The sequence below is a fragment of the Bubalus kerabau genome, chromosome 22 (assembly GCF_029407905.1).
Source record: "Bubalus kerabau isolate K-KA32 ecotype Philippines breed swamp buffalo chromosome 22, PCC_UOA_SB_1v2, whole genome shotgun sequence".
Taxonomy (NCBI): domain Eukaryota; kingdom Metazoa; phylum Chordata; class Mammalia; order Artiodactyla; family Bovidae; genus Bubalus; species Bubalus kerabau.
Window position 1 is genome coordinate 34,537,693 of NC_073645.1, and position 24,080 is coordinate 34,561,772.

Consider the following 24,080-nt stretch of genomic DNA (forward strand, 5'->3'; position numbering starts at 1 on the left):
CCAAACTCCCAATGCAGGGGGGCACAGGTTTGATCCCTTGTCAGGGAACTAATATCCTGCATTCTGCAAGGCACAAAGAATAAATAAATAAAACAATAAAACTATGGCACCAAACAAACTAAAATAAGTATCATTAGGGAACTAGAGAAAGCAAGGACCACTCCAAGTAATTGGAAACTCTATAGAAAGTACAGCTCAATCCTACCTTCTTAGGAAGCAAACATTCTTAAACTGGATGATGGGTAAACAAAGCAAGGAAAATTAAAATTAGTAAGAAACACTTAAATCTAGAAAAAAAACTAGAAATTTTAAAACATTCTAAGAAGCTTTAGATCACAGAGGAAAAGACCGTTGCAGTTACAGATTTTTAGAGAATAGCTACTATAAAAACCTCTGCAAATCAAATTTATGAAATATGGTCAAAACTGCATTCAAAGGAATTTATATCATCATCAATTCTTTCATTTTTAAATGCCAAAAAATAAATAAAAGGAAATAATCATTAAAATCAAGAAGTTAGGGAAGAGACAAAATATACTTCAGTAGGAGAGAAGAATGATAGACGAAAGCATAAATGAATGAATTAGAAGGTAAAGAAAAATTATTAACAAAGCAGAGTGGTTCTAGAAACTAATCATACATCTAGAAATGTGTATATCTTGGGAAAAAAGAGAATAAGAGCATGCATTGGGGGTGAGGGAGCTATCTTCTATTAGAAATGAATAAGAGTTTATAACAAAATGAAAATTGAAAAACTTTAAATTGAATAAAATTGATAAATTTTGTTAATAATGTAAATGATCAAAATGTACTTAAGAATTATAAAGAATTTTGGATGATAATCAAGGATGCCTATTTCTCTCCTTCCTCTATCAGATCAGATCAGTCACTCAGTCGTGTCCGACTCTTTGCGACCCCATGAATCGCAGCACGCCAGGCCTCCCTGTCCATCACAAACTCCCAGAGTTCACTCAGACTCACGTCCATCGAGTCAGTGATGCCATCCAGCCATCTCATCCTCTGTCGTCCCCTTCTCCTCCTGCCCCCAATCCCTCCCAGCATCAGAGTCTTTTCCAATGAGTCAACTCTTCGCATGAGGTGGCCAAAGTACTGGAGTTTCAGCTTTAGCATCATTCCTTCCAAAGAAATCCCAGGGCTGATCTCCTTCAGAATGGACTGGTTGGATCTCCTTGCAGTCCAAGGGACTCTCAAGAGTCTTCTCCAACACCACAGTTCAAAAGCATCAATTCTTCGGCGCTCAGCCTTCTTCACAGTCCAACTCTCACATCCATACATGACCACAGGAAAAACCATAGCCTTGACTAGACGAACCTTTGTTGGCAAAGTAATGTCTCTGCTTTTGAATATGCTATCTAGGTTGGTCATAATTTTCCTTCCAAGGAGTAAGCGTCTTTTAATTTCATGGCTGCAGTCATCATCTGCAGTGATTTTGGAGCCCAGAAAAATAAAGTCTGACACTGTTTCCACTGTTTCCCCATCTATTTCCCATGAAGTGGTGGGACCGGATGCCATGATCTTTGTTTTCTGAATGTTGAGCTTTAAGCCAACTTTTTCACTCTCCACTTTCACTTTCATCAAGAGGCTTTTGAGTTCCTCTTCCCTTTCTGCCATAAGGGTGGTGTCATCTGCATATCTGAGGTTATTGAGATTTCTCCCAGCAATCTTGATTCCAGCTTGTGTTTCTTCCAGTCCAGCGTTTCTCATGATGTATTCTGCATATAAGTTAAATAAACAGGGTGACAATATACAGCCTTGACATACTCCTTTTCCTATATGGAACCAGTCTGTTGTTCCATGTCCAGTTCTAACTGTTGCTTCCTGACCTGCATACAAATTTTTCAAGAGGCAGATCAGGTGGTCTGGTATTCCCATCTCTTTCAGAGTTTTCCACAGTTTATTGTGATCCACACAGTCAAAGGCTTTGGCATAGTCAATAAAGCAGAAATAGATGTTTTTCTGGAACTCTCTTGCTTTTTCCATGATCCAGCGGATGTTGGCAATTTGATCTCTGGTTCCTCTGCCTTTTCTAAAACCAGCTTGAACATCAGGAAGTTCACGGTTCACATATTGCTGAAGACTGGCTTGGAGAATTTTGAGCATTACTTTACTAGAGTGTGAGATGAGTGCAATCGTGCAGTAGTTTGAGCATTCTTTGGCATTGCCTTTCTTCGGGATTGGAATGAAAACTGACCTTTTCCAGTCCTGTGGCCACTGCTGAGTTTTCCAACTTTGCTGGCATATTGAGTGCAGCACTTTCACAGCATCATCTTTCAGGATTTGGAATAGCTCAACTGGAATTCCATCACCTCCACTAGCTTTGTTCTTAGTGATGCTTTCTAAGGCCCACTTGACTTCACATTCCAGGATGTCTGGCTCTAGGTCAGTGATCACACCATCATGATTATCTGGGTCGTGAAGATCTTTTTTGTACAGTTCTTCTGTGTATTCTTGCCATCTCTTCTTAATATCTTCTGCTTCTGTTAGGTCCATACCATTTCTGTCCTTTATCAAGCTCATCTTTGCATGAAATGTTCCTTTGGTATCCCTGATTTTCTTGAAGAGATCCCTAGTCTTTCCCATTCTGTTGTTTTCCTCTATTTCTTTGCATTGATCGCTGAAGAAGGCTTTCTTATCTCTTCTTGCTATTCTTTGGAACTCTGCATTCAGATGTTTATATCTTTCCTTTTCTCCTTTGCTTTTTGTTTCTCTTCTTTTCACAGCTATTTGTAAGGCCTCCCCAGACAGCCATTTTGCTTTTTTGCATTTCTTTTCTATGGGAATGGTCTTGATCCCTGTCTCCTGTACAATGTCACAAACCTCATTCCATAGTTCATCAAGCACTCTATCTATCTATCTATCTATCAGATCTAGGCCCTTAAATCTATTTCTCATAGAAGTTGAATTTCAAAAAACAATTTTTATGATGTATAATAGACCCAGATGAATATATATGAATCCTTCAAGGAGCAGGCAATACCTATATTGTTTTAACTTTTCCATGAAAAGAGAAAGATTCCCAATTTTTTTTTTTTTTGAAGCTGGTATAGGGGGCTCAGACAGTAAAGAATCTGCCTCCTATGCAGGAGACCAGGGTTTGATCCCTGCATCAGGAAGATCCCCTGGAGAAGGGAATGGCAACCACTCCAGTATTCTTGCTTGGATAATCTCATGGACAGAGGAGCCTGGAAAGCTACAGTCCATGGAGCTGTGAAGACTAGGACATGACTGAGTGACTAACACTTTCACTTTCATAACCCCAATAACCAAAATCTTATATAAATATAACACAAAAAAGGTAACTATTTCTATTGTTGTTGTATCAATAATAGAGGTGTTCCCATCAACTGTCCTAGATTATGATCAATCAGATTGATACAGGCTGGGATCTGAGACCCTTTGCTGTCTCCTCCAGCAATAAAATATAAAGAAACTATAAGAGACTAAAAATAACTGTATGCATGCCCAGTTGGGTGACTTATGAACAACAAGATACAAGAAGACCAAAAACCCAACTGCTACCTCTGAGGAACAGAGAGAAAAATAAAAATGTATGCACCCTGTACATAGAACCACCAAGTGGGTGGGCACACCACCCAAGTCACCCCTCTGGCCAGACCCTAGACCTGCCCCTACCCACATTTCATACGAGGGATCAGCTCACCCCACCTCATGAGTGAGCAAGGGAGTCAGTTACTTGTCTTTGCTCCCTTCTGCTACACTGCTAAATCCAATAAAGCCTTGCCTGAATTTCTCATCTGGTCTCATCAATTTTGATTGATTAAAGAGTCCAAGAACTCTGATTGGTAATAAGATTAGCTCACCACAACTTCTGGGGGAAGAAAGATAATGGGTGAATACAAAAGCAAGAAGGATGAAGTTTTGTGGTATGGGAAGGAGGGGCTGGATTTCACTTCCTTTCACCTAATTTTATCTATTTGGAAAACTCAAGAGGACTCTGAAAAATTATTGAGATTAGCAAAAGAGCTTAATAAAATGATTAGTTACAAGTTACATACAAAACTATTATTTTTCTATATAACCAATGAAATAATGCCATTTGCAGCAAAATGAATGGACCTAGAGGTTATTATACTAAGTAAGTCAAAGAAAGACAAATATCATATGACATCACTTCAGTTCAGTTCAGTTCAGTTGCTCAGTCGTGTCTGACTCTTCGCGACCCCATGAATCGCAGCACGCCAGGCCTCCCTGTCCATCACCAACTCCCAGAGTTCACTCAGACTCAAGTCCATCGAGTCAGTGATGCCATCCAGCCATCTCATCCTCTGTCGACCCCTTCTCCTCTTGCCTCCAATCCCTCCCAGCATCAGAGTATTTTCCAATGAGTCAACTCTTCGTATGAGGTGACCAAAGTACTGGAGTTTCAGCTTTAGCATCATTCCTTCCAAAGAAATCCCAGGGCTGATCTCCTTCAGAATGGACTGGTTGGATCTCCTTGCAGTCCAAGGGACTCTCAAGAGTCTTCTCCAACACCACAGTTCAAAAGCATCAATTCTTCGGCGCTCAGCCTTCTTCACAGTCCAACTCTCACATCCATACATGACCACAGGAAAAACCATAGCCTTGACTAGACGAACCTTTGTTGGCAAAGTAATGTCTCTGCTTTTAAATATGCTATCTAGGTTGGTCATAACTTTCCTTCCAAGGAGTAAGCGTCTTTTAATTTCATGGCTGCAGTCATCATCTGCAGTGATTTTGGAGCCCAGAAAAATAAAGTCTGACACTGTTTCCACTGTTTCCCCATCTATTTCCCATGAAGTGATGGGACTGGATGCCATGATCTTTGTTTTCTGAATGTTGAGCTTTAAGCCAACTTTTTCACTCTGCACTTTCACTTTCATCAAGAGGCTTTTGAGTTCCTCTTCCCTTTCTGCCATAAGGGTGGTGTCATCTGCATATCTGAGGTTATTGATATTTCTCCCGGCAATCTTGATTCCAGTTTGTGTTTCTTCCAGTCCAGCGTTTCTCATGATGTACTCTGCATATAAGTTAAATAAGCAGGGTGACAATATACAGCCTTGACGTACTCCTTTTCGTATTTGGAACCAGTCTGTTGTTCTAACTGTTGCTTCCTGACCTGCATACAGATTTCTCAAGAGGCAGGTCAGGTGGTCTGGTATTCCCATCTCTTTCAGAGTTTTCCACAGTTTATTGTGATCCACACAGTCAAAGGCTTTGGCATAGTCAATAAAGCAGAAATAGATGTTTTTCTGGAACTCTCTTGCTGACATCACTTATATATAGCCTAAAACATTATAAAAATGAACTTATTTACAAAATATAAACCTACCCACAGACAGAAAACAAGGCTATGTTTCCCAAAGGGGAAAGATGGGAAGGGGAGGGAAGGGATAAATTAGGAGCTTAGGATTAACAGACACATACTAGTACATATAAAATAAACAACAAAGTCCTACTGTATAGCTCAGGAATCTATATTCAATGCCTTGTAATAATCTACAATGGAGAAGAATCAGAAAAAGAATATATATGGATTGCTTTGCTATACACCAGAAATTAACACTACACAGTAAATCAACTATACACACACACACACACACACACACACACACACATAATGGAAAACAGTTCAATGAAGTATTTAGAACTGCCCTATGATCTTATAATCCTGGATTGCCTGATCACTATCAATTGGCTCACTGTCTTGTGAGACCTAAAGATTTGGAACTGGGTTAGAAACTGCAGTGTATTGATTATAGAATAATTAACAGCTATCCCTGAGGTCTTTCTTGTTAAAACTGACTCGTTGACAATCCAGCCTTATAAAGAGAAAATGAATAAATCAATCTCCGATTTCAGAAACTGCTTAAAGAAATCTCGCAGGAAATACTGTAGTTTTGACAGGGACACAGATATCCTAATAATGCCATTACTCACTGTTGATGTTCTTAAACCAGAGGTGGCACTTTTAGGTAGAGGACAGAAAGACTGTCTGCCCACCTCCTAAATTAACAGGGCTTGCTGAACACTTTGATGGCATTTTGACTCAGAAAGAAAAAATTTCAGACCAAAATAATAGCTTTTCATATTAAGTGATTAGGTAAACCCAAGAACAAGGGCACCTCTGTGCCTGATATATACGAAGACACTGGCCAACGCAGTGAGGAAAGGAGGCTCTGGAAGAATAATTCCTTAGCTTAGCTTGAAAGATAAAAATCTCAAAACCTTGACAGAATGACAGCCCTCTGAAAAAGTTAGCCTCTCTACTCTTAACAAGGAAAGGAAAAATTTCCATGCGTTTTCAAAAGCAGAGGCTTCTATTTCTAGATGATTCTACGCTACACTCTTTACTACAAACCTTTCTGCCTTTCAATCATTTCTTACTCAGAATAACAAAAAAGTTCCAACAGTTGAAATCTCAAATACCCCTTAGACGACCTTTGTCTCACTGACTCTTGTTCCTCTGGTTTCTTTTGCCAATCGACATCCTTTCTGCCTAGTGAAGCCACCCCAGTGAGTCAGTTGGAATGAAACTTTCTTTCTAAAAGGGAAGCTACTATTAAATATGGATCATTGGCCTCTTTCTATAATACCAAGAAGAATCCCCAGTATGTAATTTAATAATTTCACAGATTGATTACTCACTATCAATATCTCTGATGTTAAATCTTTCCCTAAGAGCTTCTAGGTCTAGAACAGATAAGAAGTGTGACACATTAGGAAGGCTGAGCCTTTAAATTCTCAATCCAGCAATGCTCTTACCAAAACTGTTCCAAGACCCACTCAAAAGCGAGGGTATGAAAGGATAATGCAGGCCATTGTGTTTGCATACTTCGTGAAAGGATTCATTATCCCTTCTACCTGCCTGTAGCATATCTGTTCTAAGTACAGAGAGAGGGTCATGGCCTCTGCTCTGTTTAGGATTTAAGGATCATTAACAAGACTGTGTCTCTTCCACTCTCTGCAACCCCAAACCCTAATACCATCCTGTTTTCAATACTCAAAATAGCTGCTTACTTTACATGAGTATAGTTATCCCTTGTATTAGGCAGCATATTAAAAAGCAGAGACATCACTTTGCCAACAAAGGTCCGTATACTCAAAGCTATAATTTTTCCAGTAGTCATGTATGGATGTGAGAGTTGGACCATAAAGAAGGCTGAGCACTGAAGAATTGATGCTTTCAAATTGTGGTGCTGGAGGAGACTCTTAAGAGTCTCCGGACTGCAAGGAGATCAAACCAGTCAATCCTAAAGGAAATCAACTCTGAGTATTCATTGGAAGGATTGATGCTGAAACCCCAATACTTTGGCCACCTGATGAAAAGAGCCGACTCATTGGGAAAGACTCTGTGCTGCAGTTCATGGGGTCTCACAGTCAGACATGACTTAGCAACTAAGGAACAACAAATTTCTTAGTATACCCTTGCACACAGACTTGTATCTATTTGCATTTACTTGGGAAAATGAATGGTATATATCAACAGTTTGCCACAATGGTTTACAAAATACCCTCTTACTTCTTAAAATTATTTAACCATAGCTTTAGAAGCATCCTAATCACCCAGGACTCTGTTCTTAAATAACATGTTACATTTCCAGAATGTGACAGAATGTACAATTAAAGAATTGATTCCCTTCATTTGCTGACAGCATTAGCATTTCAGGGACATAAATCTCCAAGGATTATCTTCAACTTTTTCATACTGAAGTACGTTGTCTAGGCTATGACATAATGCAGAATGGAAAGACTGTTTCTTCTCAAAGATTGTAAGCCATCTGTGACTTTCCTGGGCCAATTACCAGCAGACAACTTAAAGAATTCTTTGGTGACATATGCTAATTAGGCATTTATAAGTTATTAGAGCCTCTTCAACAGCTAGCAAAATTCTCCACCCACCTCCACCCCTCTTACTTGTGTTCGGTGCCAGTAGCCACAAATTTAACTGTGGCCTCTGCTAACTGGTAGCTCAGATGGTAAAGAATCTGCCTGCCAATGCAGGAGATGTAAGAGATGCAGGTTTGATCCCTGGGTTGGAAAGAGCCCCTGGAGAAGGGAATGGCAACTCCAGTGAATGGGACTCCAGTATTCTTGCCTGGAAAATTCCATGAACAGAGGAGCCTGGCAGGCTATAGTCCATGGAGTCACAAAGAGCTGGACACAGCTGATAGACTAACACTTTCACTCCACTTTCTGCTGACCTTGAAGCTCCACTTAGTGACATGATCCCTCAGGTTGTTCAGACCCTACTCTTGACTGGAAATATCCAGAACTTTACTGCCTTATTGGGTAGTGTTAATCACAAACACTGCATTAAAATGCTAGGGAATTGATTTTCTGGTTTCTATCTCTTTGAAAATGTATTGTATATCTACTTCCCTGGACTTCTAATCTAATGGCAGATTCTCTAGAAACAAGCTTAAGGAAGGAGGTCTGTCATGAAGGAGGAGAGCTTTCCAAAGAGCCTCAGATCAAGTATCAGATTGCTTTGTATGTGTGCATTAGTTACGGTTCTCCTGAAACAGAACCAATAGGCTTCGTATAACTTATTGGGAAATATAAGTCTTCCAAGTTTTTCTTTTTGAAGACTTATTCTCAGTCCCTTGAGTTTCAATATAAAAGCTAAGATCAGCTTGTCAGTTTCTGCAGAAGTAGGCACTTGGATTCTTAGTAAGAGCTGCATTAAATATGTAGATCAATTTATGGGATATTGTCATCTTAACAATATTATTTTCCTATCCATGAACATAGAATGTCTTTCCACTTATTTATAATCTTTTTTCAATTAATTTCAACAATATTTCTAAGTTTTCAGTGCACAACTCTTACAACTCTTTATCCCTAAGTACTGTATTCTTTTTGATTCTATTGCAAATGAAATTATTTTTCTGATTTCTTCTTTCAGTTGTTCATTGCTAGTGCATAGAAGTACAATTGACTCATACATAGATTTTCTATCTTGCTGAATTTATTAGTTATGTTTTTTAGTGCATTCCATAGGACTTCTTTTTCTAAATCTGGATTTAGAAAAGGCAGAAGAACCAGAGATTAAAATTGCCAACATCCTTTGGATCATCAAAAAACAAAAGAATTCCAGAAAAACATCTACTTCTGCCTTATTGACTATGCCAAAGCCTTTGACTGTGTAGATCACAACACACTGTGGAAAATTCCTCAAGAGATGGGAATACCAGACCACCTGACCTGCCTCCTGAGAAATCTGTATGCAGGTCAAGAAGTAACAATTAGAACTGGACATGGAACAATGAACTGGTTCCAAATCAGGAAAGGAGTACATCAAGGCTGTACCCTTCTTATTTAACTTATATGCAGAGTATATCATGTGAAATGCTGGGCTGAATAAAGCACAAGCTGGAATCAAGATTGCCAGGAGAAATGTCAATAATGTCAGATATGCAGATGACATCACCCTTATGGCAGTAAGCAAAGAAGAACTAAAGAGCCTCTTGATGAAAGTAACAGAGGAGAGTGAAAAGGTTGGCTTAAAACTCAGTAATCAGAAAACTAAAATCATGGCATCTGGTCCCATCACTTCACGGCAAATAAATGGGGAAACAATGGGAACAGTGAGAGACTTTATTTTGGGGGGCTACAAAATCATTGCAGATGGCAACTGTAGCCATGAAATTAAAAGATGCTTGCTCCTTGGAAGAAAAGCTATGACCAACCTAGACAGCATATTAAAAAGCAGAGACATTACTTTGCAAACAAAGTCCATTTAGTCAAAGCTATGGTTTTTCCAGTAGTCATGTATGGAAGTGAGATTTGGACTATAAAGAAAGCTGAGTGCTGAAGAATTGATGCTTTTGAACTGTGTTGAAGATGACTCTTGAGAGTCCCTTGGACTGCAAGGAGATCCAACCAGCCAATGCTAAAGGAAATCAGTCCTGAATATTCACTGGAAGGACTGATGCTGAAGCTGAAACTCCAATACTTTGGCTACCTGATACAAAGAATTGACTCACTGGAAAGGACCTTGATGTTGGGAAAAATTGAAGGAGGGAGGAGAAGGGGATGACAGAAGATGAGATGGTTGGATGGCATCATCGACTCAATGGACATGGGTTTCAGCAAGCTCTGGGAGTTGGTGATAGATAGGGAGGCCTGGCGTGCTGCAGTCCATGGGGTCTCAAAGAGTCAGACACGACTGAGTGACTGAACTGAATTGAACTGATAGGACTTCTTACATGTAAGATCATGCCATCTTCAAATAGAAATAATTACTTCTTCCTTTCCAATATATATGACTTTTATTTCTCTTTCTTGCCTAATTTCTTAGTACAATGTTGAACAGAAGTGTTCCGAATATCTCTGTCTTCTTCCTGAACTTAGAGCAAAAATATTAACTTTTAGTCATCAATTATATTGTTCTAGCTCACATTATAGTCTAGTAAAATGCTTCATGAAAAACACTGAAGCCATTTGCATGCTTAGCTAGGGAAAGTGACATAATTAGAAAAAATCAATCAGTGATATAAGCTTTAGTTTGCTCTTCAACCATGCACTTTGAATAACATATAAACTTCTACACCATCTTAGGCAGAGAAAATGAATTTGGCTAAATAAACATACAATTTGGAAGTAAAGTGAAGCGCTGAAGTTGGCTTTGGAAAGGCATGGAGTAGTACATAAGGGGAGATGTGTTTTATCTTAGGTTGCAGACTCAAATTTCTGTAGGTAGAATGTTGGTGCTTCAGTGCCAAGGGTGAGATAGTGTATACCTCAAATAATGTCAGAGAGGCTCCATTAGATGACCAAGGATTTTCATAGCCCATACACCCCAATATAAACCACTGGCTGCATTGACTCCGTTTACCTCTTGCACTGAGAGCTCAAACAGGGGACTGAAATTACAATTAAAATCCTTCAATAGCTGAAGTCAGTCCCATGAAAGAACAGTTAGGTTTAACCCAGAGTCTTCAGAAGGCAGGTCAGAAATAGCTTACTGAAATTAACATGAAAAGGAATTTGGTCACTGTAAAAAAAGAAGGGAGTGGGGCAATAATGCTGGTCAAAAAATGAAACTGAACACACCATAAAGGTAAGAACCAACATTTCTGGGAATATTTCACCAGAAACTAGATGCTTGTCTCTAGAGAATGTTAGGGAGGGGGGTTCCTTCAAGTAGTGGCATGCGTGCATGCTAAGTCGCTACAATCATGTCCAACCCTATGGACTACAGCCCACCACCAGCCCCTCTGTCCACGGGATTCTCCAGGCAAGAATTCTGCAGTGGGCTGCCACGCCCTCCTCCAGGGAACCTTCTTGACCCAGGGATCTCAAATCCATGGGTTCTTCACCAAGAGCGCCTCCTGGGAAGCCTGCAAGTAGTGGACAGGGAATGAAATGTTCACATGGCCCCTTCCAACTCCGAGATTGCAGGATTCTAGAAAAAAACTAACCTGTGGACTCGATAACAACTTTGAAAGTACAAAATCTGAATTCTTGGCTTAGTTCTTCTCACAAACTAGCTGTATGACCTTGAGCAGGTTACTTGTTCTTTATGAACTGCAGTTCCTTTATCTGCAAAATGCACCTTCTGGGTTGTAAGAGATAATCATTATTTAAATTGCCTTTTGATTTAAAAAAAAAAACATGCTAAGATTGAAACGGAGACTTACAGTGATCTAGAGCAGCAGTATTCAAATTAGCCTAGATGATGACTTTCTAAGGGGTACAGAGCAGTGGATGTTCAGCTTCTACTGGCTCCTGAGAGCTGACGGTACCTTTTTTCCCCAGCTCTGCAGTTCAGTGATATCAGATGCATATCATGGGTATATTTACAACAGGGAACTCAGCAAATACTATAAATCTGAGCTTTTCTATTTCAGAGAGTAGCCTTATCACAACAACCTTGGTTACCAGGCAGGTATAGTTTTATGGAAATCAATCTTCAGATTAAAGATTACCTGATAAGTGGCTAAGGTGGTGACGGTGTTCCTTTTTCTCCCAGCTTTACGAAAGGAAAACACATCTCACACCACTCCAATTCTCACTAAGAAGCATCACCTTAGGGAGTAAAAATCATCAGGGCAGTAAATAAAGTAACAGATTTGAAATGCTGTTATTGGTTTTGAGAAAGTAAATGACTAATGATTTAGAAATCAATCCTTTGTAAGACATGTAGTTTCTAATTTGTTTTCAATAAAATTGAAGGGCAATGTAATCTGAGTCGTCAATAGATGACTAGCAATAATTTTTAATGATAAATCCCTATTTTTTTTTTTTTTTTAGTGTGTAACTCAGAAAGCATTCAAAGAATTGAGTGGCATTGTTATAACAAATCTTAAATATAGCTGGCCATTATTTACATTTTAAAGACAAAAAGAGAAAAGTAAAATTGATGGTGAATCCCACCTCATTCTAACAATAATTGACACTTGTTTAAAACACACCATCTAAGCTAAAATCTCTTTTCTCTCATTAAGAAATATTTACTATAATATCTTATTTTTTAATCAATATTGTTCAGAATTTAAAACATATTTGCTGTCTTGATTAAATACAAAATAATAATTTTAATATCTCATACAGAAAAAAGTTAATTCTTAGAGCCTTATGCTAACAGGCAATGCAAAGGGACAAATCCATTTATATATAATACTTTTCATTTAGAAAAGCATAATAGGGTTTTGTATAAAACAGTTTCAAGCTTAAAATACATTACATTAGGATAAAATTATGTGTGGGAAGTGGAATGGAAATTTGAGTTCAGAAAGAAAAGGAACTCATGTACTGTTAAAAACTTGTGTGTTTCAAACTGGAGACAGTGAATGTCACATTGCTCAAGTGTTTAGATTCCTCTAGATACACTTAAGAAGGTAACAATTATTTTAAAATACTCTTATTTACCACACATTGGAAATAATATCCTTGGCAGTTCAGCAGGTGAGATGGGGGCTGGGCACGTCTGCACCCTCCCACAGTAAATCATGCAGCACAGGGGAGCATGACCCAGGCCATTCCTCCCTACTTAGTGACACTTCTTTGTGGTACTCTATCACTTGGTACAGAAGCACCTCTCAGTGAAGCCTGTATTGATGGGTCAGTCTAGCTCAGCACCTCAGAGAGAGGAAGCCCTTATTTCAAAACATAGCTGGAATACTCAGTGCTACAGCCCAAAATGCCAGCAAGTCAAGGAGTTCTTGTCTTCACTCCTGCTGCAACTTGGCAGGAGAAAGACTTGAGCAATATAGGATGCAACAGTTAATATGATACAGCATGAGAAAGTCTCAAACCATTTTTTCTTAATCCCAAACCTAAGACAGTGACACTCAGCCCACATATGGATATATCTAGTGAGCTGGGAATACATACATGGCCCTAACCTTTATTCTAGGGAACTTGGTATAAGAAACTTGGATCTCTCAATGCAAATGAGAAAATATATAATGGGTTCAAGGCACTGGCATGGAGAAACCCCTTTGGTTTCTTTCCCTGACTTTTCCACCCTCAACCTCACTTCTCTCTCTAGAAGGATAAGTAGTCATTCACTGAAAAGAAGCAGGGAAATTCTTGGTTTAGCTTCTCTCTTCTTTCTTATTTCCAAATTTGGAAATTAGAATTCCAGTTTGCTCCTCCTGGTCTTCATGTTTAGAACAAGTCCCTGTGAAGAAAGGATCGTGGTTATGCTGTGAGCCTCTGACTAGGCAGGGAGCCCAATTCTGGGGTTCAGCATCAGTAATCTTGTGTTGCTGCATATCTAAGCCACATCCTCCAAAACAGCTTCATTGACAATAAAGCTAATAGTTGGCTCCTCAGATTTTTGACTCTGTTGCCTCTCAATCTGGCAGAGAAAAGGGGTCCCTAAAATCTCCAAATAAGACTGTGTGTGGAATCATATTAAGAAGTAAATGTGGCTGGTCTAAGGATCACTTTTATCAGAATTTGGAGAGGATATAGTTATCACCAAAATTGCAGTATAAGAGATGTAAATAAAATTAGACTGGGAGGAGAGAGAGGGAGAAGTTTGAAATGTCAAGTAGTGAAAGGCTTTCCCCCACCCCGTCTATATATTTATATAAATGTTCCCTATCTTTGTAGTGCAAGAGTGTGGCATATGTCTTAAAACTTGACTTGAGCTAGCATGAGTCTTTAGCAACAAAATGTAGAACATGATGGACTTGGGCTTATTATAACAAAGTGGGGATTCTTCTGATTTGAATCTCTGTTCTGGAACTTCCCTGGTGATCCAGTGCTTAAGAATCTGCCTAGCATCTCAGAAGATGTGGGTTTGATCACTAGTAGGGGAACTAAGATCCCACAGGCTGTGAAGCAACTAAACGTGCCCACCACAAATACAGAGTCCCTGAACCTCAGCGAAAGATTCCTGTGATGCAATGAAGATAGCATGGGCAGCAACTTGAGCCGACTTGGCCTAATAAATGAGTATTAAAAAAAAACTATTATGTAGAGTAACATAATACCTTGTTAGTACTATTAGTCCATATTACTAATATTACTCCATAATATTATGTCATAACAGGAAAATTTGGCCTTGAAGTACAAAATAAAGCAGGGTAAAGGCTAACAGAGCAAGAGAACGCACTGGTCATAGCAAACACCCTCTTCCAACACAAGAGAAGACTCTACACATGGACATCACCACATGGTCAATACTGAAATCAGGCTGATTATATTCTTTGCAGCCAAAGATGGAGAGACTCTATACAGTCAGCAAAAACAAGACCAGAAGCTGACTGTGGCTCAGATCATGAACTCCTTATTACCAAATTCAGACTTAAATTGAAGAAAGTAGGGAAACGCACTAGACCATTCAGGTATGACCTAAATCAAATCCCTTATGACTATACAGTGGAAGTGACAAATAGATTCAATGTATTAGATCTGATAGGCAAAGTGCCTGAAGAACTATGGACAGAGGTTCACAACATTGTTCAGGAGGCAGGGATCAAGGCCAACCCCCAAAAAAATGAATGCAAAAAGGCAAAATGGTTGTCTGAAGGAGACCTTACAAATAGCTGAGAAAAGAACAGAAGTGAAAAGCAAAGGAGAAAAGGAAAGATATACCCATTTCAATGCAGAGTTCCATAGAATAGCAAGGAGAGATAGGAAAGCCTTCCTCAGGGATCAGTGCAAAGAAATAGAGGAAAACAACAGAATGGGAAAGACTAGAGATCTCTTCAAGAAAGTTAGAGATACCAAGGGAACATTTCATGCAAAGATTGACTCAATAAAAGACAGGAATGGTATGGACCTAACAGAAGCAGAAGATATTAAGAAGTGGTGGCAAGAACACACAGAAAAACTATACAAAAAAGATCTTCACAACCCAGATAATCCTAGTGGTGTGACACTCACCTAGAGCCAGACATCCTGGAATGCCAAGTCAAGTGGGCCTTAGAAAGCATTCCTATGAACAAAGCTAGTGGAGATGATAGAATTCCAGTTGAGCTATTTCAAATCCTAAAAGGTGATGCTGTGAAAGTGCTGCACTCAATATGTCAGCAAATTTGGAAAACTCACCTGTGGCCATAGGACTGGAAAAGGTCAGTTTTCATTCCAATCCCAAAGAAAGGCAATGCCAAAGAATGCTCAAACTAACACACAATTACACTCATCTCACACGCTGTCAAAGTAATGTTCAAAATTTTCTAAGCCAGTCTTCAATAGTATGTGAACTATGAACTTCCAGATGTTCAAGCTGGATTTAGAAAAGGCAGAGGAACCAAAGATCAAAATGCCAACATCTTCTGGATCATCGAAAAAGCAAGAGTTCCAGAAAAACACCTACTTCTGCTTTATTAACTACACCAAGGTCTTTGTGTATATCACAACAAACTCTGGAAAATTCTTCAAGAGATGGGAATACCAGACCATCTGACCTGCCTTCTGAGAAATCTGTATGCAGGTCAAGAAGCAACATTTAGACTGGACATGGAACAACAGACTGGTTCCAAATCAGGAGAGGAGTATGTTAAGACTGTATATTGTCACCCTGCCTATTTAACTTATATGCAGAGTATATCATGTGAAATGCCAGGCTGGATGAAGCACAAGCTGGAATCAAGATTCCTGGGAGAAATATCAATAATCTCAGATATGCAGATGACACCACCCTTATGGCAGAAAGAGAAAAAGAACTAAATAGCCTCTTGATGAAAGTGAAAGAGGAGAGTGAAAAAGTTGGCTTAAAACTCAACATTCAGAAAACTAAGATCATGGTATCCAGTCCCATCATTTCATGGCAAATAGATGGGGAAACAATGGAAACAGTGAGAGACTTTATTTTGGGGGGCTCCAAAATCACTGCAGATGGTGATTGCAGCCATGAAATTAAAAGACGCTTGCTCCTTGGAAGAAAAGCTATGACCAGCCTGCTGCTCCTGCTGCTAAGTCGCTTCAGTCGTTTCCGACTCTGTGCGACCCCATAGATGGCAGCCCACCAGGCTTCCCTAGACAGTATATTAAAATGCAGAGACATGACTTTGCCGACAAAGGTCCATCTAGTCAAAGCTATGGTTTTTCCAGTAGTCATGTATGGATGTGAGAGTTGGACTATAAAGAAAGCAGAGCACCAAAGAGTTGATGCTTTTGAACTGTGGTGTTGGAGAAGACTCTTGAGAGTCCCTTGGACTGCAAGGAGATCCAACCAGTCCATCCTAGAGGAAATCAGTCCTGAATATTCACTGGAAGGGCTGATGCTGAAGCTGATGCTCCAATACTTTGGCCACCTGATGCGAAGAACTGATTCATTGGAAATGACCCTGATTCTGGGAAAGATTGAAAGCATGAGGAGAAGGGTTGACAGAGGATGACATAATGGGATGGCATCATCAACTCGATGGACATGAATTTGAGTGAGCTCTGGGAGTTGGTGATGGACAGGGAAGCCTGGCGTGCTGCAGTCCATGGGGTCGCAAAGGGCTGAACACGACTGAGCGACTGAACTGAATTGAACTGATTATGTAGAGAAGTTAATAAATGGCTTTTAGGACATAAATACAAATTATGGCTGATTGCATAAACCTAGCCCATTGGTATCTGATGTTTGAATTTATTGTTCATTTTCTAAATTGATAGATCTGTGCCTCTGGTGATGTTGTCTGTGGCACACTTTTCTAGCTTTCTCTTTGAAGTGCCTCCGCCATCGTGGATACAGGAGCTGTAATAAGCACACACTCCCACATGACCATCTCTACTGTTAACTCTAGCCGATCGTTATGCTTCTTTAGGTCAATTCTTTAAAGACAGATCCAAAACCTCTAAACATGATACTTAGTATCATAAGCTAGAACTTATATGAGGGACCTGAGATTCCACTTAGTGGATTTGGATAACTGGTTTTTCATTTGCTCATGCATTTATCCACTCAATAAGCATTTACTGAGTGACTGTCATGCATCATGCACTTGTAAATTGCAGAGGGTCATCAATTTCTCCCATCTCTGTATCTGGTTTCCCATTCTGTAGCCTCTTTGCAATGTGACTTTGACATTTCCTCCATGAAAAGAGTGTATTTCTCTCCTCCTTTAGGCTGAGCTTGACCACGTGACCTGCTTTGGCCAATGGGGATATTAGCATGTATCATACAATCAGGCTCTAACAAAAATGTTCTTGATCATTGAGGTTTACCCTTCCTTGTTGCTCATGGGAACCCTGTGACCATCACTAAATGAATGAGTCCAGGTTTCCCTGCCTGATGAGAGCAACATATTGACCATTTGTTTACTACAAATACATGAGTGAATCCAGCTGACACCATGATGAGAAGAGAAAAACAGTCTTTGCAGAGCGCCTCCCAAATTGCTGAGTCACAGAACCATAAGCACACCAAGAAATGGTTTGTTGTTTCAGGCCACTAACTTTCAGGGATGGCTTGTTACACAGCTGGGGCTAATTGACCCAGTGCTGGAATAAGCAAATAAAGCAGACTGTGACCTTTATTTTCTGGAATTATCTTTCCTTTGCAGAAGAACAATAATAAACACATACCAATATACATATGAAAGAAAGGAAATACCAGATTCAATGAGACAGGGAAGTGAAATGGGGCAATGTGATAGCAAGAATCCAAAAAACTGCTTACTGTTGGCTGGTCAGGAATGGCTCCTCTGAAGAAGTGATGCTTGTTCTGATGGCTGAATGGCACAGAGTACCAAGCCAAGACTAAGGCTGAGATTTTTCCAGGCTGGTTTTATTGAACAATTGTCTTAGACAGGGATCAGGTTTCTGGCATTGGGATGGCTTCTAGGTGAGCATAAGGCCATGGCTTTCAGGACAACTTCCTGCCAAATTTTACAATTTTTCAAGTTTGAAAATGTATGGTTCTCCCACTCTGCTGAGACAAAGGAGTCAGAGAAAAATAGGGAGGGTGCAATTCTCATGAATTTGATTGAAGATCTTGCAAGAGGAGTCTCCAAGACCTTTGCACAAAGTTTGTGCACTTGCTGTTGGGACCTGGGGAATCTTCTACCTGATAAGTTTGTCCTTGGCATAAAATAAACTACAAATACATGTACAACAGGGAGCAAAATACATCATGAAAAGACAGCAAGATGGACGATATGGAGACTCCAAGGCTCCACTGGTTGGCATATGTTTTCTGAGAACATAGAAAACTAGATTGTTTTATGAGAACTAGATTGACAAAACAGTTTATTTCCTAAAGCCACAACATGAAGGATTTCAACCAGCTGTCCATTAATTCTTTGTCTGTTCATTCACAGTGACTCAAGCTGCCAATATGATATCTAGCCTGTGTCCATAGACATAAGGGAAAAGATTAAAAGGAAGAAACAATATGCAAGAAAAACAGGAGTATGGTAAACGCGGCATAGGGGCACATGTGCACAACAGCAGCGTAGGGGAAACTACCATATAATTCTACAACAAGAAAACAGACCAGGAAGCTTATTCTAAAGGACAAGGATAATATTTACCTAAAGGAATTCTATTAATCTTAGGGTAGAACCCCAAATTGTAACTTTGTTAGTATATAAAACCTCTTATGTGTGGTTGACACAGATAGAATTGTGGAATAGAGGTGGAAAATACTAGAAAAGCAACATCAAATACATGTATACATGCAAACACAAATATATTTAGTAGAATCAACCTATGGTCTTGTAAGACTTTTGCTATATAGGACTAAATTACAATAAAATTTACCATAGTATGAGACAGGAAAAGAAAGAAAACAAAAGCATAGAAAAGGGGCAAAAAGATAAAGGTAAGTAATCACCAAGTTAAATTTAAAGTATTTCATATGCAAAAAGTGAAAGTGAAAGTGAAAGCGATAAATAGTCTTGTCTGACTCTTTGAACCCCATGGACTATAGTCTGCCAGACTCCTCTGTCCATGGAATTCCCCAGGCAAGAATACTGGAGTGGGTAGCCATTACCTTCTCCAGGGACTCTTCCCAATCCAGTGATTGAACAATTACACATGTAAGTGTGTGTTAAAGTGAAGAACAGAAAGAAAGCTGGAAAGCTCTACTGGATATAGCCTGCAGCGCCACCTCCTGGCTGGAAGACTTTTTGGAGGCCAACACTGAAAGCCTTCACCAGCAAGCCAACGTTTCTCATTAAGAAAAGTCTGGGCTAGTAGGCTGTGTGCTGTGCTAAGTTGCTTCAGTCCTGTCCGACTCTTTGTGATCCTACGGACTAGAGTTCTGCAGGCTCCTCCGTCTATGGGGTTCTCCAGGCAAGACTACTGAAGTGGGTTGCCATTTCCTTCTCCAAGAGATTTTCTGGACCCAGGGATCGAACCTGTGTCTCTCATGCCTCCTGCACTGGCAGGCAGGTTCTTTACCACTAGGAGTGCCTGGGAGGCCCAAGTAAGGTATCTGCTCTCTAATGATGACATGTCTTTAACTGATTTGACTCCTACTAGTTTGTAAACGCCCGGAAAATCCTGCCTAAATACAAAAGAAAAATAGCACTATAGCCCCATCGTTTGTTTTTAGGTAATTTTCACCTAAATTTGTTTAAAGTTGAACTTGCATTACCATTAAAGGTTTGGCATTGATGTGAACTTTAATATTCTTAGTCTGAACTAGAGAGTCCTGCCAAAGTCAAACTTTTTCAAAGCAAGTCATGGCTGTCAGTATAAGACTATAGACACAAACTAAGCACCTATTTTCATCTTATTGAGAAATCTTTAAAATTCCCTTAGGGTATTGGCTGAGATACACTGTCAGATGGAATTTGTACAATTAAAAACCTGAGAAAGAACAACAACAACAAAAAAAAGCCCATTTCCTCCTGCAGCTGGTTTTGCAAGATGCCAGGAAAGACTTGGGAGGCAACGTCAGTTGTTAAAGAGAACTGGTGCAGAGAAGCGAGAGATGCTAGTCAAGGTCAACTGTGGTGGAGAGAACACCACATTCAGGCTTCCTACTTGGAGCGCAAGCTCCTTCCAGTAAGCTCCCCCCACCCCCCACCCTATGAGGAGGAAAGCTCTCTACATCCAGGGCCTCAGGAAGGAAAAACTAACCGAGGAATATTGAAGGACAAATGGACTTTTCTAAGGATTCGGGTTGCCTGTGGTGATGGCAGTGCTTTTCAAAGTCAACGTAATGTCAAACAAGAAGCAGCCTCCTGTTTTCTTACCACTTAAAAGTCATGCTTTCTGGAGACTGATAATTTTAATGACTACATTCACTCTTAGCCTCTTATAATGATGAGCATCAGACTCATTCTGCTCACTCAGTGGGATTTCTGGCCAGCTGGACGCCCTGAGTGGGCACCAAAGACTCCAGGCCCATTGTGCAGAGAGCATCAGCCTGTTGCCCATGCTGATACACATAAACCGCCATATCCTCCTCCCTCCCCTTCTACTAGAGAGTCAGCAGACATACAATTAAGATGTGGGCTACTTCCCAGGTGGCGCTGGCCATAAACAACTTGCCTGCCAATTCAGGAGACAGAAAAGACATGGGTTCGATCCCTGAGTCAGGAAGATACCCTGGAGGAGGGCATGGCAACCCACTCCAGTATTCGTGCCTGAAGAAGCCCATGGACAGAGGAATCTGGCAGGCTACAGTCCATAGGGTTGCAAAGAATTGGACACGACTGACATGACTAAGGACTCACACTGAGGTGGAGAGGAATTAGTAAAGGGACTCAGCTTCCTAAAAAGACGGCAGCTCTACCAAGCAGCTGGCAGCTACCCATCATGCCAGCTTCAAAAGGTACAGAAAAAGTCTCTTTTTCCCCACTGAGTAGATGCTCAGTTATCGCCTGTTGACTGAAGAGATGAGAGAGGTACCTGGCTGAGATGAGGAAGAGCTTAGAAGTTAGATCATCTCTCAGAGGGTGCTTGAAAGGGGTTAGTAGGGTGGTTCTGCAGGCAGGAAGAGGGGCCAGCCCTGCACAAAGGCGGAGGTGATGTCCAGATACATGCACTGTGCATTTACCTCATTAAGAATATTTTCTCAATTATAAAATAGGAGGAATACTAACAACAACCTTACAAGGAGTTTTGGAGGGAGGGTAAGGATTTAATGAGATAATAGTATGAAAATGCCTTCCTTCAGCACCTAATGGATATTAGCAAGTGGCAAAGTGAGGCTCAAAAACGTGAATTGAGTTCCTCAGAATCACAGCTAAGAAGTTGCAGCGTCAAAAAGGAATCCAGTTCTTCCAAGTTGACCACCACCCTTTTCGCTGAACCTCATTCCCTCTATCTAGCTGAGAACAGGAAGTGTCAGAAATCTCATGGATGCTTGCTTTCTTCTGTGACTGGCCACAGAGATGCAGCCATTTCAAGGGCCCTAATCCTGAGGGAGATAGTCTACCCAAATGCTCTCAGATGAGAGGGTTGGAGGTTGGAGAGGAGGCAGTCTGGTGATGATGAGCACAAGTTCTAGAGTTTGAGTGGACTCAGGAGCTCCACCATGACTTTACTATGTATTACGTTGAGCAAAGTGCTTGACGTCTCTAAGTCTTTTGGACTTTCAGGCTTTTTTCTGTAAAATGGGGATGATAATAATAATAGTATTCACCTTATAGTTGTGAAGATTAAAAGATCTACATAAAACACTTAGCACATTGCCTGGTATATAGTAATAACTCAATAAATGCTATCCACACCATTATCATCAAAGCTATGATTTCCAACATATTCCAGCTGTGGAATGGCCACTGCTGAGTTTTCCAAATTTGCTGGCATATTTAGTGCAGCACTTTCACAGCATCATCTTTCAGGATTTGAAATAGCTCAACTGGAATTCCATCACCTTCATTAGCTTTGTTTGCAGTGATGCTTCCTAAGGCCCACTTGACTTCACATTCCAGGATGTCTGGCTGGACATGGAACAACAGATTGGTTCCAAATCAGGAAAGGAGTACATCAAAGCTGTATATTGTCACCCTACTTATTTAACTTATATGTAGAGTACATCATGAGAAATGCCAGGCTGGATGAAGCACAAGTTGGAATCAGGATTTCCAGGAGAAATATCAATAATCTCAGATACTCAGATGACACTGCCCTTATGGCAGAAAGAGAAGAAGAACTAAGGAGCCTCTTGATAAAAGTGAAAAAGGAGAGTGAAATAGCAGGCTTTAAACTCAACATTCAGAAAACTAAGATCATGGCGTCTGGTCCCATCACTTCATGGCAAATAGATGGGGAAACAATGGAAACAGTGAGAGACTTTATTTTTGGGGGCTTCAGAATCACTGCAGATGGTGACTGCAGCCATGAAATTAAAAGATGCTTGCTCTTTGGAAGAAAAGTTATGATCAACCTAGATAGCATATTAAAAGAGACATAACTTTGCCAACAAAGGTCCGTCTAGTCAAAGCTATAGTTTTTCCAGTAGTCATGTATAGATGTGAGAGCTGGACCATAAAGAAAGCTGAGTGCTGAAAAATTGATACTTTTGAACTGTGGTGTTGGAGAAGACTCTTGAGAGTCCCTTGGACTGTAAGGAGATCCAACCAGTCCATTTTGAAGGAAATTAGTCTTGAATATTCATTGAAAGGACTGATGCTGAAGCTGAAACTCCAATCCTTTGGCCACTTGATGTGAAGAACTGACTCATTGAAAAGACCCTGATGCTGGGAAATTTGAAGGCAGGAGGAGGAGGGGACGAGAGAGGATGAGATGGTTGTATGGCATCACTGACTCGATGGACATGAGTTTGAGTAAACTCCGGGAGTTGGTGATCGACAGGGAAGCCTGGCGTGCTGCAGTCCATGGAGTTGCAAAGAGTCAGACACAACTGAGGGACTAAACTGAACTGAACTGAACTGAAGGCTTAGTTCTAATTTGTCTTCTCTCGCTTGAAATTCCCTCCCTAAGTCATCTATTTATTTATGGTTTTAATTATGTTCTTTATGCCAGTGACTCTCAAATTTATACTTCTGATTCAGACTTCTCTTCTAAACCAGACACCCATATATCTGGTTGCCTACTAATACCTTTATTTCAAACCTAGAAGGGTCTAAGTAAAAAAAAAAAAAAAAGATCCAAAACCAAACATGATTTTTATCCCCAAACCTGGCCCTCTTTTGATGCCCTATATCACTGAATGTCATGCAATTCATCTAGTTTTGCAATCCAGAAAGAAGTCATTTTTTACTTCCTCCAAATCTATCTATCAGCAATTCCTATTGAATTGATATTCCTATGTCTTTCTTATCTAGACATTTATCTCTAGCTCCAGTGTCAATATTCTCGTCTAAGCCTTTCTGCCTGAACATCTTTAATAGCTTCTTAATTGATTTTTCCAATCCCCTCTTCCTTCCTTCTAAACCATTTTCCATGCTGAAGCCAGAGCAATCTTTTCCAGACCATAACTCTGATTATGTTGAGATCCCCAGCCCTTCCCTCACTAAACACTTCAATGGCTTCCTATGCTCTTGCAATAAGGTCATGCACATGACCTAGAAGACTCGGCATAATCTCACTCAGCTCTGCAGCCTCATGTTATGTCACTTTTATTTGTGGTACCTGCCTTCTGGCCTCAAAGGTGTTCTATGATGCTCTCTCTGCCTGGGATGCTCTGCCCTTTGTCTACTTTTATCTGACTTATATCTGCTCGTCTTTTAGTTTTTGCAGAAGTCTTTTTTTTCCTTTTAAACTCT

The 24,080-nt window shown here is 40.1% G+C and overlaps 1 long non-coding RNA gene across 8 annotated transcripts in view; it reads right to left on the reverse strand.

Annotated features, from left to right (window-relative positions):
- Nucleotides 1-24,080, reverse strand: part of LOC129636460 (uncharacterized) — a 365,598-nt gene that overhangs the window by 129,620 nt on the left and 211,898 nt on the right. The window contains exon 4 of one of the 8 annotated variants that reach the window (XR_008706933.1): nucleotides 11,934-12,033. The exons of the other annotated variants lie outside the window; for them this stretch is intronic. This is a non-coding gene — a long non-coding RNA (uncharacterized LOC129636460). The remainder of the gene's footprint in view (nucleotides 1-11,933; nucleotides 12,034-24,080) is intronic. 8 annotated transcript variants of the gene reach the window in all.